Below are 18,804 nucleotides of genomic sequence, written 5' to 3'. Positions count from 1 at the left end.
AAGGGTCAAAGGTTGATCAAGAATAAAAAGAATATGCGGGGTTTTCAATTCCATCCCTTCCACTTTTCGAGTGAAAATTGCATTCAAAAATGCTTTCAGCAGAATTAATTACTCCATGATATGTCCAGCCACAGTGGCCTCCAAATGAAAAATGGACCTATAAGGAGGTTCCTTGGATAAACGAGAATGGAACTCCAAATTTTTAGCTAAGGTTCCTAGTAACCTTAAGGGAAATTCCAAGATCCTTAGAGCAAGCAACTCAAAAGTGCAAGGTAGAAGGGGTTAAGGTTCAATGCTCAGAAATCATTGCCTCGACAGAGACTAATATAATCAAATCCTGTGAAGAATATCAGATGCAAAAATGGGAAAAAAGAAATCAAAGCAAAAAAGGCTCACATGGATGTAATTCGAGATGGCCCATAGGTTTAAAAATAAACTGGGAAGATGCCACCATGAAAACATCTCAAACACCCATATCAGAATTCCTGAGGACAGATGGGGCTTTGGGCAGTTTAGAGAACATGACGAATATAACGCTCATTACAGCTGCAATATGTGTTCAGAACCAGGACAAAGCTATTGTCACCAATGAGAATTGTTTTAAGCTCAACTTCCAACTGATAAACGAGGAGATGAGATCTGAACAAAAAGCTGCTAAGAAAGAAGTAGAAACTGGTGCGTCTGAGGAATCATCCACAAGCCCAGATAAGAGAAATGATCAAAGATGGGGGGCAATTGAGGACAAAGGACTCTGGTCCAATTATAAACCCAACATTCTAGGAATGATAGGGCAAGCCAAATAAACAAGTGTAAGTTGTTATCTACCATGTAGCACTTTCTATTTCAGCATCTTGTTGTCTTGTTTGTTCATCTCCGCTTTTTGTGATAATAAATTGTGTTGCTTTTATGGTTATAAGCAAGGAATCAAATTTTAATATTGAAGTTTAAGTATCAAGTAAATTAAATATTTTTTTTTAATTTTTCAAGAGTTATAGATTTGGCAAGTGGTAAAATTATACCTTTCATATCCCATCCACGCCAATTACTGACCTTATAAAACGAAATCCGGACACTACATATATTTGAGACTCTGAAGTAATGTCTCTACCCATTTTTGAGACACCAAATCCAGATGTTTATCTACTTGGGTAGAGTTGATTAGTTTATAACATTCCACCATATACACGACTTCAGAAGTCACATATTTTTCCTTTAAGATATAAAACCATCATACTGGTAAGACCAAAACCTCAAAAGAACCAAACTTTCAATTATCCATGAATCTTCCTGCAAGAAGAGACAAAATGAGGCATCATGGATTAATATGTCAAAGAGAATTTTGAGTAATTAGGGCATGCTCAAAGCAAGAAGAAAAATAAGGGGATTGATTTAAATTATTCATGCATTAATTACATTGTTTTCATGTAAATAAAGTTAATCCTGAATATTCATCCCCCTGGGGAAACCTCTTTTTACAAAGAATTTTCTGTATAAAATGATGAATGACATTCTTTCATTTGTCCCTTCGCAAAAGGAGAAAAATATATCTTTTGGTGTCCCCATTTGAGCCTGAATTATTTTTTTTCTTTTCTGATTCAACCCTAACCAAGGATCACCCTCCATATTAAAGGGCAAGAAGAAGGATATTTTCTCACAGGAATAAAGATTGTCAATCTAGTTTTATTACGAAGGCAAATCTTCATGAAATAAAGAGAGTTTTGAACTACAAGGTATGTCAAATACAAGAGGAAAAGGAGGTTCTCAAAGAAATTGAAGTCATATACTCATTCATCATAAAAAAAAAGAAAAAAAAAAGAAAAAAAAGAAAAAAAAGATGAAAAAGATGAAAAAGAAAAGAAAAAAATTGAATCGAGATAGGAGACTCATTGAGCCTCAAGCTACAATGTTGATAAAGTACAATTAGTTCAAAGATTCATATTCAAAAAGAATAGCAAGAAATGATGAAGATATGAGAAAATGGAAATGAACCAAAAAATTGACAGTCTAAAAGGATCCAAAAGAAGAATGACAAATAGCAAAGCAGATCCAAGTCAAGAAAGGCAATATTAAAGGCATCATAATGAATTGATCCTTGGTTCAATTACCCTTAAACACTTGTTTGAGCCTTTTTATCCCTTTCTTTCATAACCATGAGCCCTGGCATACATTACGTACCTGAAAAGTCCATTCTAATCATACAAGAATTTCTATGTGAAAGAGACTATCTTCAAATTTCATTCCGCCTCTCAGGATTGATTTTTATGTGCAAAAATTGTTTTTTTTTTAAAAAAAATCTTTAATGCATGATATGAAAAATGATAAAAGAGGGGTTCAATATGTAAAATTTCTTAATAACATCTTGAAACCAAAGGAGGATTTGAGTTGAAAACCTGAAAAGGTGGTTTGAATATTGAATGGTGCAACAACAACATAAGAGACAATCTTAAGCTCTTAATGAAGCACAACACATCCCAAAGAGATTCCTGAAATTTTGGAATCAATAAGTATCCCTATGAGATGAATACAACAACCATTTCTTCAAATTAGAGAAAGTTCAAAGAGACATATGTGCTGGACCAACCTGACATTTGCTATAGGACTATGATTTTTTGATTTAAAAGTGTAATTGATTTCTTTGATATTCATTAAACTCATGTTTTATGATTTGATTTCATTGTGAGCCTAAATTAAGGGGCAATACTTTAAAAAAAATTCATTCTTTGATAAAGAAAAGAGGAAAAACATTTTCAAACAGGATTATCTCAAATAAGGAAGGTCCTTGAAGAAAGTTGATGCCTATTCTACCTCTATTGTAGAAAAAGAATAAGTGATGCTAAAATGATGAAGCACTTCACAGTTTTGAAAGCAAGTGGTCCAAAAAGCCAGAAAGTCTGGAGAATTGAACTTGTAATACTCTCCTGTGACATTATTAGCAGCCTGATAAGAAGAAGACGATTACCCTTTTCAAAAAGGGCATATATCCAGCGCATAGCAAAAATGGCAAGAATTTGACCAATCAAGAAGGAGATGATCACCTCATTCAGAAGAGGCACATATCTCAGACATTTCTGTTAGAAGGATTGATTAATTCTTAAACGTTTGTAGTAACAACAATAAAAGCTTTAAGCTACTGAATAACACCACTGTTTAGCGACACCATAATGAGAGAATTCAAGATAAATAAATTTGGGGCACGAATAAAGCCACTAGTTCCCTCAATGGGGCATTAGCAAAATTGGACCTCGCATGGACCATGAGATTCAAATCAAACAAACATTGAGAGTAAGCCTTACAGTTTAGAATATTGGGGCATTTTGAAGGCCCAATTCAGACATATCTATGTAGGACATCTCGAAGGCCCATTTCAAACCAGAAATAGAATATTAAGACATTTTGAATGCCTAATTCAAACAGAAATAATCCATGTGGGGCATTTTGAAGGCTCACAGCAATACGAATATTTGGGCATTCTTGGAGGCTCATCTCAGCAAGAAGTAATGTTGAACGCATTTTTAACATCTGTATCAGCAAATGATGGGGCATTTTAAAGGTCACTTCAGACAGATCCATGTGGGGCATTTTGAAGGCCCACAACAGTATGAAAAAATGTTGGGCATTTTGAAGGCCCACATCAGTATGAATATTTGGGCATTTTTTTAGCAAGAAGCAAATGTTGGGGCATGCTGAAAGCCTATTTCAACTAGAAATGATCCATGTGAAGCATTCTGAAAGCTCACAGTAATATAAAAATTTGGGGTATTTTGAAGGCTCATTTCAGACAAAAAGACCCATGTGGGGCATTTGAAGGCTCAAATAAGCAAGAAACAATTTGAAGGCATTTTGAACATTCATATCAACAAATATTGGGGCATACTGAAGGCCCACATCATCATGTATTAAGATCATTAACTTGAGCAAATATTTCCAATGAGATAGAAAGCTATGAAGAATGAAAGTGGTGAAACAGTGACAGTGAAAATGATTATACATATTTACTTTGTTCATCATATATTTGCATTATTCTAGTCATTTGATGTTGGCAAGCCAAAGCGTCTCATTTGTATTCCCACTGAGTTTTGTTCTCAAGTGGTCTTGTGACATCATACAAAAGCTTTGAACACTATACAAGGAGCTTCAATAATTGAGAACTTCTGGGCAGAAGCTACAAGAAAGGATGAATGTGTTGTCAAATGCTTTACAAACATCTGGGAAGAAGCCACAGGAAAGGATGAATGTGTTGTCAAATGTTTTATGAACCATTGATTATGGTGCTTAACCAATGTTGCAGATCATGTGGTGTTTCCATTTATTGATCCGAGATAAAGTTTGACTTCTTCAATCCCAAGGTTTGAAGTGATATATGATGAAGATTTCTTTCCAAGGAAGGGAATTGGAATTTTAACAACAAGAAACTAGTGGAACCAACTAAGATTGAACAATAAGATGTTGTTAAACATCTCGACATGATATGGTCTGAATGATTTTGTTCGAGATCCAATTAGATGTGGAGATATGAAAAGAATTATGATAAATCCTCCTTGTGATGTGTTTCAAGAGTCAAATTAGAACAGATGTTGCTCTCCTAATTAATCCCTGCTGAGTTGGGCATATCTACATCTACATTATTCAAAGATGATATATTCATTCTTCAAAGATGATAGATTCTCTCTTCAAAGATGATAAATTATCTTTTCAAAGATGAAAGATTTATTGGATTTCTACACAAGTCCAGACAAAGAAAGCTGGTTTTATCAAAGATAAAATGGGGCATCAATGTTGTAATTCTGATTACGACAAGAAGCCCATAAATGAAACATTTCTTTTGAGACTTTAATGAAACAAAGAAGACACAAAGATACAAGTGGATCGGATGGTTCATCAGAAATGCCAGCTTAAAATGACATTTTGGCTAAGTGAAGGAAGACCGAGTTCACCACTTTGAAGTCAAATAAAGATGGATTCAACATTCATGCATTCATAAGAACATCATTTGCATAGTAGAAAATGCATTATATTGATACAAGTGATTGCATTCAAACATAGGGTTTTTACATGTTTTAAATTAAAAAAAGAATTCATGATGAAAAATACCTTACAAGTGTAAGGTAGAATTCAAACATCAAGTACAGGAATCACTTCAGAAGAAGTAAACATCAGAAGAATAGATGGTCGCAATCCATAGAAGAAGTATTATTTTGAAATGGGGCATGTTACCCAACTAAAATGTTATTTCGAAAAACGAGAAAACAATTTCCAAAGTTTCTCATTTAATCTTTTCTGATAATGAAATTGTTAATAGTAAGAAAAAGATTTCCAAAGTTTCTTACTTAGTAAACTATTTCCCAAAATTTTGTAAGTCCTACAGGCCATCCATAAGACCTTCAGTGCAGGATGTTTTCAAATAGCAATTTATCTCACTTGAGATTGTTTTTCTTAAAACAAATTGTTTCTCGCTTGAGAAAGTTTCACTTGAAATAGCAATTTATCTCACTTGAGATTGTTTTTCTTAAAACAAACTTTTTCTCGCTTGAGAAAATTTCACTCGAAATAACAATTTATCTCACTTGAGATTGTTTTTCTTAAAACAAACTGTTTCTCACTGGAGAAAATTTCACTCGAAATAGCAATTTATCTCACTTGAGATTGTTTTTATTAAAACAAACTGTTTCTCGCTTGAGGAAGTTTCACTTGAAATAGCAATTTATCTCACTTGAGATTGTTTTCTTAAAATAAACTATTTATCGCTGGAGAAAATTTCACTCGAAATAACAATTTATCTCACTTGAGATTGTTTTTCTTAAAATATTTCCAGAAGAAGTTCATAGTCTGAAGAACTCATATGAAGAGGAAGAATGAGTTCATAGTCTGAAGAACTCGTCTGAAGAGGAAGAAGGAGTTCATAGTCTGAAGAACTCGTATGAAGAAGAAGAAAGAGTTCATAGTCTGAAGAACTCATATGAAGAGGAAGAAGAATTTCATAGTCTGAAGAACTCGTCTGAAGAGGAAGAAGGAATTCATAGTCTGAAGAACTCATATGAAGAGGAAGAAAGAGTTCATAGTCTGAAGAACTCATATAAAGAGGAAGAAGGAGTTCATAGTCTGAAGAACTCATCTGAAGAGGAAGAATGAGTTCATAATCTGAAGAACTCGTCTGAAGAGGAAGAATGAGTTCATAATCTGAAGAACTCGTCTGAAGAAGAAGAAGGAGTTCATAGTGTGAAGAACTCATATGAAGCGGAAAAAGGAGTTCATAATCTGAAGAACTCGTCTGAAGAAGAAGAAGAATGAGTTCATAATCTGAAGAATTCGTCTGAAGAGGAAGAAAAAGTTCATAGTCTGAAGATGAAGAAGGAGTTCATAGTCTAAAGAACTCGTCTAAAGAGGAAGAAGGAGTTCATAGTCTGAAGAACTCGTCTGAAGATGAAGAATGAGTTCATAGTCTGAAGAGCTCATATGAAGAGGAAGAAGGAGCTCATAATCTGAAGAACTCGTCTGAAGAGGAAGAAGAAGTTCGTAATCTGAAAACTCGTCTGAAGAGGAAGAAGAAGTTCGTAATCTGAAGAACTCGTCTGAAGAGGAAGAAAGAGTTGATAGTCTGAAGAACTCATATGAAGAGGAATGAGTTCATAATTTGAAGAACTCGTCTGAAGAGGAAGAAGGAGTTCATAATCTGAAGAACTCGTCTGAAGAGGAAGAAGGAGTTCATAATCTGAAGAACTTGTCTGAAGAGGAAGAAGGAGTTCATAGTCTGAAGAACTCGTCTGAAGAGGAAGAAGGAGTTCATAATCTGAAGAACTCGTTTGAAGAGGAAGAATGAGTTCATAGTCTGAAGAACTCATATGAAGAGGAAGAAGGAGTTCATAATCTGAATAACTCATTTGAAGAGGAAGAAGAAGTTCATGGTCTGAAGAACTTATTCAACCTTTTGCTTGACTTTATCACATAGGGAAGTATATCAACATCAACATTGTTCAACCTTTTGTAAAATCCATCACAGAAGGAGATAAATCATCATTCCCTAGTGAAAAGTTCATAATAAGAAGAACTCGTCCGAAGTGAGCGAAAAGTTCATATTGAGAATAACTTATGGCTCAGAAGTTTGAACATTTCAAGCTAAAAATGGTGCTTTATGTCTTTGCTCAATTCCTGTTCCACAACAACGAGCAAAGAGGGGCAGATGTAATCACCATTTTTACCTCCCCATTCTAGCAGCTCATGTTTCAGCTTCAGCAGTTGCCAACAGCTCCAACAATGACAACCGTCCAGCTGTTCCTCGCAGCTCCAACAGTCTCTACAATAGCAGTAGGAATAGTTGCCCCCTCTATGTCCACGTTCCAACATATTCCACCAACGACAGATGGTTCTCCGCTCCACACAACAGCTGCCAACACTCCAGCTCCACCCGTGGCCTCTCTTGCTCGACGTCCTGGTTTCATCATATGTATTTTTCAAATTTTCTTTTATTTTTACACATTTAAACCAAGGTTATAAAAACCCAAAGAAAGATTGTAAAAAAGGAGAAGGATTTTTTTCACCCATTCGAAATCAATACAACAACATTTCCAAAGGTTTATTTTTTAGTACCCGTTTTCTTATTTATTTTCTTGTTTCTCCGAGTAGAAATATAGGAAGAGATGAGTAAGTTTACCTTTCCTCGAGCTCCTCGTCGAAATCTCGAGCCGGCGTGGTCCTTGGTTTTTTGAGGAGCTCTCAGACGAGCAAAAGAGAGAGGATGAAGAAAGCCTCTTAGGGGCTATTTGGTTTCGGTTTAATGGCCTATTTGGCCAAATTTATCATGACCGACGTCGTAGTCGGCAACGTTGCTGAGGAGCTTTGAAGCTCTCGACCGCACGTTGAGTTGGAGATGGAGAGTGTGAGAGAAGAAGATGGTAAAGAGGGGGATAATGTTTTTTAGTTTTCACATCTCTGAAAGAGATAAAAAGGGAGTGATTTTCATTTTAATTGTTTTGGGTAAATCACGTGTCAAGTCCCCATTTTCTGGGAACTTCTTGCTTTGATCACATATTTTATGGATTAATCACCAAATGGTACCCGTAATTTTAGCTTTTTCATTTTAGTCACTAATTTAAGGGTTAACTACCATAGGTCTTCAACGTTTAGGCAACTATTTACATCCTGGTCACTAACTCATGGTCAAATTACATATAGCCCACTAAACTTTTACATTGTCTTTATATTATAGCCATTTAAAATAGGAAAAATCACAAAATAATCCCTCCATTTTATTCGAATATTTACACTTTAGTCCCTGTTCTATTTTTTATTTCAAAACTAGGTGTTATATTTTTATTTTCTTTTATTTTGATCTCTTTGCTTTAATTTATTATATCTTAGTCATTTTAATTCTATCTTTTAATCTTCTGATATATTTTATTTTAGTCCTTTACTTTATATTTTAATTTATGTCATTTACTTTTTTTTATTGAATTTCAGTTCTTTAATTTCATTACTTTAATTTTCTATGTTTGCTTTACATTTTTCAATGCTTTAATTTGTCTTTTAATTATTGCACTTTATTTTTTGTTCATTTTATTTTAGTCACATGAATATTTATGAACTCATAAACATAACTTAACCGGTTTCATAATTTGATTAAAGGATAATATTTATTTATTTTTAAATATTAAAGAAATGATTATCTTAAAGTAACTAGATGTCATTTTCTAGTATTTTTAAATAAATAAATACCCTATAAAACCATAGAAATATATATTTTAATATATTTTTCCTTAGAATTATTTGATTGAATCTGGAATAAGAGGATCATAAATTAAATTTATATTCGAATTCTTAAATTCTATTATTAGAGAGAATTTATAATCGACAAGTACCAATTTTGGGCGTTGTGGGGGTGCTAATCCTTCCCCAAACGTAACTGACCACGAATCCCTTTTTTTATTACTAAAAAGAATGAATTTTTGGTTACACGCAGATCAGTTTATCTTTTAACTGATGTTTTCTTAAAAACTCTTTTAAAAGATGATTTTTAGGTATTCGACCTATCTTATCCAAAAAGGTCGATGACGACTCCAAAACATTTCCTTAAAAAACATTTATTCATTCACATTACTTTTTCCGCCAAGGAAATTTCGTGCCCGGGTGAAAACCGGTTACGACACATGTGAAAATGTCATACCGTCAACATGTATCGATAATTAATCAACAAATGATTTCCTTTTAGCAAAGATTATTTTAACCAAAAATTGAAACATTGTGAACTAAAATGTTTCAAAAAAATCAGAGTTAAAATAGTAATTTATAAAAACATTAAGAGATAATTTTATCATTATATCTCAAAAATAAATGATTAAAAAATTAAATAATAGATGAAGATCAAATAAATAATTTATCATTTTTTTGATAAACCTAGGGTAAATATAAAATAATATCTATTTAAAGATTCTTAATCATTTGACGATGAACGTTAATACTCCTACATACGTTATACTCAAACACAAAATCTTAATAACAACAAATGTTTTAATCATAAAAGTAAAGATACTTAAAACTTTAATCTGCTTGCTCAAACCTAACTGAGCATATTAAAGTATAATATAAAAAAGAGTTAGTCTAAATATACCAATTATTTTTCTAAACCTACCAATGTTTTATTAAAACACTAAAAGATTACTAAACCTACCAATTTTTTTTATTAAAACACCAAAAGATTACTAAACCTATCAATTTTTTTATTAAAACTCCAAAAGATTAATGTAATGATTATATTTTTTAATTAAAGTTTTTAATCATTATGTAATAATGATGTATTTTTCATTATTAATTTTTTTATTAAAGTAATTTTCATTTATTTCTTCAACATGGTAATAATTATTTATTTTTTAAATTTTTGTTATCTTTTTTTTACTTATTTAATTATATATACATGTATAAAAAAACAAATATTAAAACATTCATTGCTAAATAAACTAGAATTACAATAAATTGAACGTTACATAATTACTTCGATAGGTCAAAAGTTTCAGGAATACAAAAATAATATTCACGAAACTCTTCCCGACGACTAACATATGGGTCTTCCCATGCAGATGCAATGTCACTTTTATATGTGATCCAAAGTGGATGAGTCATCGACAAATGACAACTTTCGCGTAAATCCGCTTTAATATAATGGTTATCATTCACATGTGCAATGACGATTGTCCCATGTGGCTTTGATTGTGGTGGACTGGACCAAAGCGGGAAAATCATAGTACAACCTTCGACGTTTCCTCCATTTGCTAGACTTATAACAACTCTATTGTATGCAGAAGCAATAATCAATCTCGTGTTTGGCATTTCCATACATTTTCCGGCTAATTGTACGGTTTTATAGATTTTTTATAACCTGCTGTTCCAAATATATATTTATATTTTTAATGGTTAACATCTAACTCCCGCACCAAGTCTGACCAAATTCAAGGCCATTGATCCTCAGATAGACCAAGAGCGATAACGACTGATCGAAATCCATAATTTCCGTCACCTATTACATCTTGTAAACCTGTAAGATAATGACGGAAAATTTGTGGAAGTTGTTTCAAAAATCTTTTCCGAACCAGGTCTGGCAAACGATGGCTTACATATGAAATGTGTCGCGGGTTATTCGTTTAAATCGGGAACAAGTCGCGTGCGCTGTTACATATGAACTGTGTCTGTCGTTTCAATATTGTCGGTTCCAAATTCAAGTCTATATCAAAAAATCTGGTGGAATAACTACTTTTACCATAATCTTGATTTTTCGGTTCAACACACTTCTTCTTTTTTTGTTTCTTCAAGCTTGGTCGCCCGCGAGTATTTTTTTAATTGCGGGTTCTCTAATAAAATACAATTATATAAAATAAAATAAAATGAAAAGGTTCTAGAAACGTGCAAATTGGGGACTATGATAAATCATATTAAACAAAATTTTACTATGCAAACAAAAATAACTATTAAAGCTTAAATGCAAATTTTACCATATTGAGTACTAAAAATTATTACAAAAGATCAAAACCCCAACCAGAATAATATGAGAATAAAATTAAAAGGTTCTAGAAACGTGCAAATTGGGGACTATGATGCATTAAATTGAAAACAAGCGTGACTCCCTCAAATAAACCCATTTGTCGAAAATAAATACCTGGACCCCAATTAAACGACGTTGTTTTATCCAAATTAACTAAAACCTTAACTACCATTTAACCTAAAAACAAACATCATCTATACTAAACCTAAACCTTTCCCAAACTAACACTACTGCCTTGCCCATTTCTCAACCTTTCTTCCTCTTCATTCACGGCCACCTCTCACACTCACACTCACACTCACACTCACACTCAACGCTGCCGACAACTCATCGGACTTCCCACATCTCATGCAAGGAGACCAAGGACTCAACGACTCCCTTCATTCTTTGATTTTCACTCTCGACGAAATCAACAGTGCTAAAGAAAACTCCAAACAGAGGGTAAATTAATCCTATCTCTATTCTAAGCTTCAATTTTTATTTATTTATTCAACAACATATATAGAAATGAAATTTCCAGTTGAAATGCAAATGGAACATCTTAACATATATTGCTTCTTAACATACCCGTCTGTTGAATAGATGTTTTGCTTGCTTCCTCTCTTCAAATAGTTCGAATGACTTATTTATATGAGTTTTTGATTCCCCACTAGTTGATCAATATAGATTAGTTTTTTCTAAGTGAGTGGAATGAGTTGGAAGGTATGCGCATCTCGTTGGATACTGTGCGTGAGTGAGATGTTTTGTTGTTAAAAGAAAGTGGTTTGATTGGTACCTTTAGTAGAACCCGGTAACTTTAGTAGTGCCCTATAAAAATTATATAAAATATAATGAAAAAGTAATTTGACCAATCCAATTATATAGAAAAACCAATTAAAAATCGATTTTCTGGAATAATCATGCATTCCAGTATACCCAAAGCAAGAGAGGCGCGTGTTTTTACCCTCCAAACACTTAACTTACTAAACACCCTAGCGGTTGAAACAACACACTCCATCTCTTCGTCTGTCGAAAATATATGAAAACCCAATAAAGGTCCCGCTCTAATCCAAACCCGATAACTTCAATCTTACGTCATACTAACACTCGGATGCTCCCCAATATTCCGTCTTTTAATTGGGTCGTGTAAAACACGTGAAGCTGCTGAGCGTGAGTCGAACCCTTCCAATCCCTTTATGATTCTTCCGGTGGAAGACTTTTCGATGCACCCACACGCTTCGATTGAGTCGGTTGGAGCCACGAGGGAACGCTCCACCGTACACCTGTAAGATAAGGATAGAGGGAGAAAGAAGGAAAAAAATTAGGGGGAGAAAGACACGAACATAATTTTCTTAGAGAAAGAGAGAGGGGAAGATCTGACATTGAACCGGCCAAGGTTAGGCGCTGAGAAATCTATCTTTATCCCTGTTTCTTTTGTTAAGTTTGATTTGGTTTAGGGTTTATAAATATGATTATGATTTTAATTTTGTAGATCGAGGAGGGGTTTCGTTCTTTAGATTTGTTGTGTTTTTTTTGGATTTGGTGGTTAAAACTTTGGAAAATCTCAAGTTTGGAGGTTAAATTAGGGTTTTAGAGCGGATGTGGTTAAACCCTAGTTCGAATTGATCGGAGAAGTTGATTCTTTTTTCAATTTGAGTCTCGAAAAGGGATAAATTAGGGTTTTAAACCCTAATATATGTATGGCTTCTGGGACGGCTGTTGGAGAAGGAAAAGATGGTGAAAACTGATAGAGGCAGCGTTACATGGAGAACAAGGTTTACACCAGGAAAGCGTTTAAGGATCCCAAGAAAAACAATCTTCTGGACACCACCACTGATAACATCAACACCCCTAAGAATGGCAACGAAGGCAACAACAAGAGCAACAGCAACATCGACACCACCAAGGATGGCAACGAATGCGACAACAAGAACAGCAACAACATCGACACCACCAAGGATGGCAACGAATGCAACAACAAGAACAGCAACGACAACATCATCAACAAAAAAGGACGACAACAACAAAATAACATAACACAACGAAAACGAAACACAAAAGTGGCAGCACTGTTGTTCACAACAGTGTCGTCACCACAATCGCTGCCCCTACAGTTGTGCAGAACGAGGACAACACAAATGACAAGAACAATAGTAACAGTGATGACAAGAACAATAGTAACAGTGATGACAAGAGCAATAACTCTACTGAAGCACCAGCTCAGCCTCCTCCTTTGGTGCATAGGGATGCAGTTCACCAACAACCTGCTCCCCATTTAGATACTGCAGTGTCAGATGATTTTTCAAGTCTTAAGAAGCAAAATGTTGTGGCTGATAATGGAGCTCTGAAGCCGGGTTCAGAAAACAGGGTGAAGATCAATTTGGCTTTAAGGTCTAAGCAGGAGATGTGGGAACTGAGGAGGAAGCTGGAGAGTGAGCTTGATTTGGCGAGGAATTTGGTGAATAGGATTGAGGTTAAAGAAGCGCAAATTAGTAATTCCCATGTCCCCGTGAATGATAGTGTTGATTATGGATTCAAGAGGCTTCAACCAGAGGTGACTTCAGTCAGTATTCCTCAGGAGCCTGTCAAGCAATTAAGGCCTTTGAACCAGTTGAATATTCCTGTCTTGGAGAATAGTCAGGGTGTAAGTGAAAATATAGAGAAGGAGAAGAGGACGCCTAAGGCAAACCAATTCTATCGGAATTCAGAGTTTTTGCTTGCAAAAGATAAGTTTCCCCCAGCAGAGAGTAACAAAAAGTGAAATTAAATGGGAAAAGAAAGGAGGTGAATTAAATCGTGGGCTTGGTATGGGTAACAAGTGCTTTAAGAGTTGTATCTCTTTGCTTGAAAGACTAATGAAGCATAAGCATGGTTGGGTCTTTAATGCCCTGTTGATGTCAAAGGTTTGGGTTTGCATGATTACTATAGTATCATTAAGCATCCCATGGATTTGGGTACTGTGAAATCAAGGCTTAACAAGAACTGGTACAAATCGCCTAGAGAGTTTGCAGAGGATGTGAGACTAACATTTCGCAATGCTATGACATATAATCCCAAGGGACAAGATGTTCATATAATGGCTGAGCAGTTATCACAGATATTCGAGGACAAATGGGCTTCTATAGAGGCAGATTATATTCGGGATATGAGACTTGCAATGGAATATGAAGCTAGTCTTCCCATGCTGACTCCAAAAAAGGCACCTCCAATACTACCCCCTCCACTTGATATGAGAAGGATTCGTGATAGACCCAAGTCAATGATGGGCCTTGATGATCTGAGACCAAAACCCATTGCTACTACTCCTTCAGGTAGGATCCCTACTCCAAAAAAGCCTAAGGCAAAGGATCCGTATAAGAGGGACATGACTTATGAAGAGAAGCAGAAGCTTAGCATCAACCTTCAGAGTTTGCCTTCAGAGAAGCTGGACAACATCATACAGATTATTAAAAAAAGGAATTCGGATCTCTTTCAGCATGATGATGAAATTGAGGTGGACATTGACAGTGTGGATACTGAGACACTTTGGGAGCTAGATAGATTTATTACCAACTACAAGAAAAGTTTAAGCAAAAAAAGAGAAAAGCTGAACTTGCCATTCAAGCTAGAGCAAAAGCTGGGCAGACTGTACAAGAGAAGGTATAGTTTTTTTGTCATAATTTCTTTTGAAATAATCTTTTACCAAGAGTTGCTGAATGCTTATATTTTATTTAGTTGCAGAACCCAACACCTGCTTTGGTTGATGAAGTGCCAAAGGAAGCCACAACTAGTAAGTTTTCACATTATAAGATTGATGGTATTTTGCTTGTTTCATGCATGTTTGGACTAATAAGTAAATTTTCTTATTTCTATCTACAGATGAGCAGAATATGTTTGCATCAACTGTTGAAGTGGAAAAACATGGAGATAATGCTAGTAGGTTAAGTAGTTCAAGTAGCTCCAGCAGTGATTCTGGGTCTTCATCAAGTGGTACTATTATGTTTCTAACTAGGTTTATTTTTCTTTTCTCCCCCTCCGTTCTCTCATAATGTTTTTAACATACATAATTTTGTTGCAGATTCTGATAGTGAAAGTTCCTCAACATCTAAGTCTGATGCTGGACATTCACCAAGGTCTTGAATTTTTTTTCATTCAGGTATGGTTAAATGTTCCTGTCTTACACAATTTTTTGATTTGATTCTTCAATATTCCTTGGCTTCGTTTGCTCATTTTCAAGTGACATCTTCTGCAGTAGAATTGTGCAGAGTTTTGTTTGTATTGTGGTTCGTTTGAATAGTGTGAACTGTGAAGTGGCATTTGATGAAAACGGTGGTAAACGTGGAAGTATTACATTTTAAGTGAGAACATGAATTAAATTTTGGCCAAGTAAAGAATTCTGGTTCTTGAGACCCAAGGCAACTCCTTTTCAAGGCTTCAGCTTGAAGGTTAATATTCAAATCTTGAAAAGAGAGAGTGGGGTTTATAAGATCAATAGAGGCATCAAAATTGTGGCTAAAAGGGCAGATTCTTTCTTCAAGGTGGTAGATTCTCAGATACTCTTCCTATTTTAAATAATTGGTAGCTTATCAATTGCCCTAATCTCTTGACTCTAAACCCTGAACCAAACTGACAAGCCTTAGCCCTTAAGCTCAACATATTTGAGGCCAGCAACAAGAATCAAGACAGAAAATTTAAATCAGATCACATGCACAAATCCTTCAATTGATTATATCAATTATTCTCCTCTCTTGAAGTTCCAATAATTTCGTATCATTGTTTTCACCTCTACACGTTCTGTTTTGGTCTAGCCTTAAATCTTTTGGCAGAATATCAATTAGCTTCTTTCTTCTAATAGGGCACATCCATTAGTCTACATTTTGTTGCCAAATCATGGTAAGTGTTTTTTTCTCTACTTATCTTCTGTAAGAGCTATCCCAAATCCCAATTTAGAGACAAATGTCCTCATTTGTTGTCTAACAAAACCTCCATATTAACATTCTTTTCCATTCTTTTAATTCGGCAAAGGGATAACTACAATGGATAAAATGAGTTTGCATCTTTCTGGGAGCAGAACTGATTCATATTATTGTGACTTTTATGACTGGATATGCTCGTGAAATTGTATGATTGAAATCAACTGGTGATAGAAGACCTTCAACGTTGTTGAATGATGAGTCAACCATGTTATTTTGGCCAACTTTCTTACTAAATTTTCTGATCTAGTTTGCATTGAAGTGTTGTTCTGACTTGTTTTGGTTTGATATGTTGGTCTTGAGAATAACTATGCCTATCCCTGGGTTTGGTATACGATCATTCTGCAGTTCATAAATGTAGGAAAAAAATACATGCTATGTCATAAGTTGTATCCTTCTGTTTCTTGTGTGATACAAAAGGTGGTAGAAGACCTTCAACGTTGTTGAATAATGAGTCAACCATGTTGTTGGCCAACTTTCTTACTAAATCTTCTGATCTAGTTTCCGTGATATGTTGTTCTGACTTGTTTTGGTTTGATATGTTGGTCTTGAGAATAACTATGCCTAGCCCTGGGTTTGGTGTACCATCATTCTGTAGTCCATAAATGGGGAAAAAATACAAGCTCTGTCATAAGTTGTATCCTTCTGTTTCTTGTGGGATACAAAAAGTGGTGGTAAACTTTAAAGTGTTGTAATCATTTCCATTCCAAGAAAAAGAATGAGATCCATCCAACATCACCACTAGAACGGTACTGTTCATTTTGGGAGCAAAAGATTCTCTTGAGATCCTTTTTCATAAACAAATTTTTGTGTTCATTTTCTCTTTCTGTTTGTTGGCTCCGAGTTTCTTTCCCAGTTGGTAAATTAATATTTTGGGTGAGTGCATGTTATTGAGTGGTGAGCTGCTTGTCCATTTGTGATTTTGAACACATTTATTTGAACTATAAAACATATTGTTCATTTAATTGAACGCATTTATGATTTGACGTGATATAGTTGTGCTGTTGCTGCTTCTGTCTGTTATGATGAAGATGGTTGTTAAGTATATGATGGAGACCTGGTGCAATACTAGTATCAAATGAACGCTTTTCTGAACTTCCAACTAATGTGTGGTGTTTTTCCTATGCTTTCCAGTGGCTGATCTAAGAATTTAGAGTAGGGTGCGGATTATTCATTGCGATCCTGAAGCTTTGCAGAATCTGTTTTATGATTTTTGAAGTTGCATTAGGTGCGCATATGGTCGGAGCTCTTGAGTGCCTCGAGCTCAGAAGTCTAGAGGCACCAGCCATTTAGCCACTGAAGAGTGCCAGCAGGACAGTCTGACGTGGACTATCATGTATAATATAAGATGTGGTAGGGTTTGTTTTACGTAGCACCTGTACATTGCTAACTGCTGCTGCTGCTAATAGTTGTAGGGAACGTTTGATTCTTGTTATTTATAAGCATATGTTGGCAGATTTAGGATTCTAAATTCATGTTATACACGGAAAATAGCATTGTAATTCGAGTTGCATTCGCGTGGCAGTTGAGGGAAGTAGAAAGCATGTAACGAATTTAACAGCGCTTTCAAGGATCTTTCAATTGAAACGTACATACATGGAATTCTGAGTGAACTGCTGCTTGCCTATGGTGAAGATGAGCCCATACAGTTTCCGTAGGAAGACATTGCCACAAAAGAAACGCTGGTATTATAAAAGAATTACTAGCCAAGTACTGCTAAAACTATCCTATGATTTTAAAAGAAAAATAATTTTTTTTGCATATTCGTAAAGTTTTGAATAATTTACAATGATTAGAAGATTGTATATGTTTAGAATTTTTTTTAATTATTAAAAATATTTTTTGATAAATTCTTAAAGCTTAATATTCCAAACTATACAGTTTTTATCAAAAGCAGTGTATAAACTTTTTTTTCGATAATTCTAAGTGTCTAACGTTATAAATATTATCATTTTTTGTACTTTGATCGTAATGATCGCTAAAAAAAATCCGTCAAGTTAAATATGTCACATTTATGTAATTTTAAAAAAAAACTTAGAAGTATTATTATATTAAAAAATCATAATTTCTCTTAAAATACAAAAAAGTTCCAAATACCTAAAAAAATTAAATCCTTAACCCTAATTCTAACTTTACCTCCCTTATCGACCACAGTCACCAATGTTGTTGCCTCCCTTGCCACCTCCCTTGTCAATCATCATCGACTTTGACGTTGCTCTTGCTATTGGGTTTGATAGATCACTGGGTTATGGGTGTTCGGATTCACCTTGTCATCAGAGGTTCGATCGAGTGGGTGTCTGATGGCAACGACAACAAACGCGATGGTCGACGTGCGTATAAGGATTGAAATAAATGACTTCAAAGTTTTAGGATTTTTTTTGTAAGATTTTCAAAAATTCTGATTTTTTAAAATTATATTTTTTATATTTTTAGTTTTAAATAAAAAAAAATTTAAATTATCATAACGTGACACGTGTCACTTATCAGATTTTTTAGAGGCCATTATGATCTGGGCACCAAAAGTAGTAACGTTTGTAGCGGTAGGCATCTAGATTGGTCGGAAAAAGTTTAGGCACCACTTTGAAAAAAAATATAGTTTAGACACTAAATTTGCTTTTTTAAAGAGGATGAGTCTATAGTGAATAACACATACTTATATGCATCACTAATATAAAAATATGGTAAAATTCATAAATGATCATTAAGTTTATTAAAATGATTTCACTTGTCATTGGAATTTTTTTTTTGATAGAAGTTGGAGGTCTCATTAAAAACTCCCTTCGTATTCGTTCACATACTAAAAGTATGTTAACGAACATTGGAAGGAAGAAAAGAGTACCTCAGATT

The 18,804-nt window shown here is 34.5% G+C and overlaps 1 pseudogene; it reads left to right on the top strand.

The window, feature by feature from the left end:
• The first annotated feature begins 12,052 nt into the window (after positions 1-12,052).
• On the top strand, positions 12,053-17,464 carry LOC120185604 (annotated as a pseudogene).
• The last annotated feature ends 1,340 nt before the right edge of the window (positions 17,465-18,804 follow it).

Source organism: Hibiscus syriacus, unplaced genomic scaffold, assembly GCF_006381635.1.
Source record: "Hibiscus syriacus cultivar Baekdansim isolate YM2019G1 unplaced genomic scaffold, ASM638163v2 tig00113124_pilon, whole genome shotgun sequence".
In the NCBI taxonomy this organism is placed as follows: domain Eukaryota; kingdom Viridiplantae; phylum Streptophyta; class Magnoliopsida; order Malvales; family Malvaceae; genus Hibiscus; species Hibiscus syriacus.
This window is presented reverse-complemented; position numbering and strand designations above follow the sequence as displayed.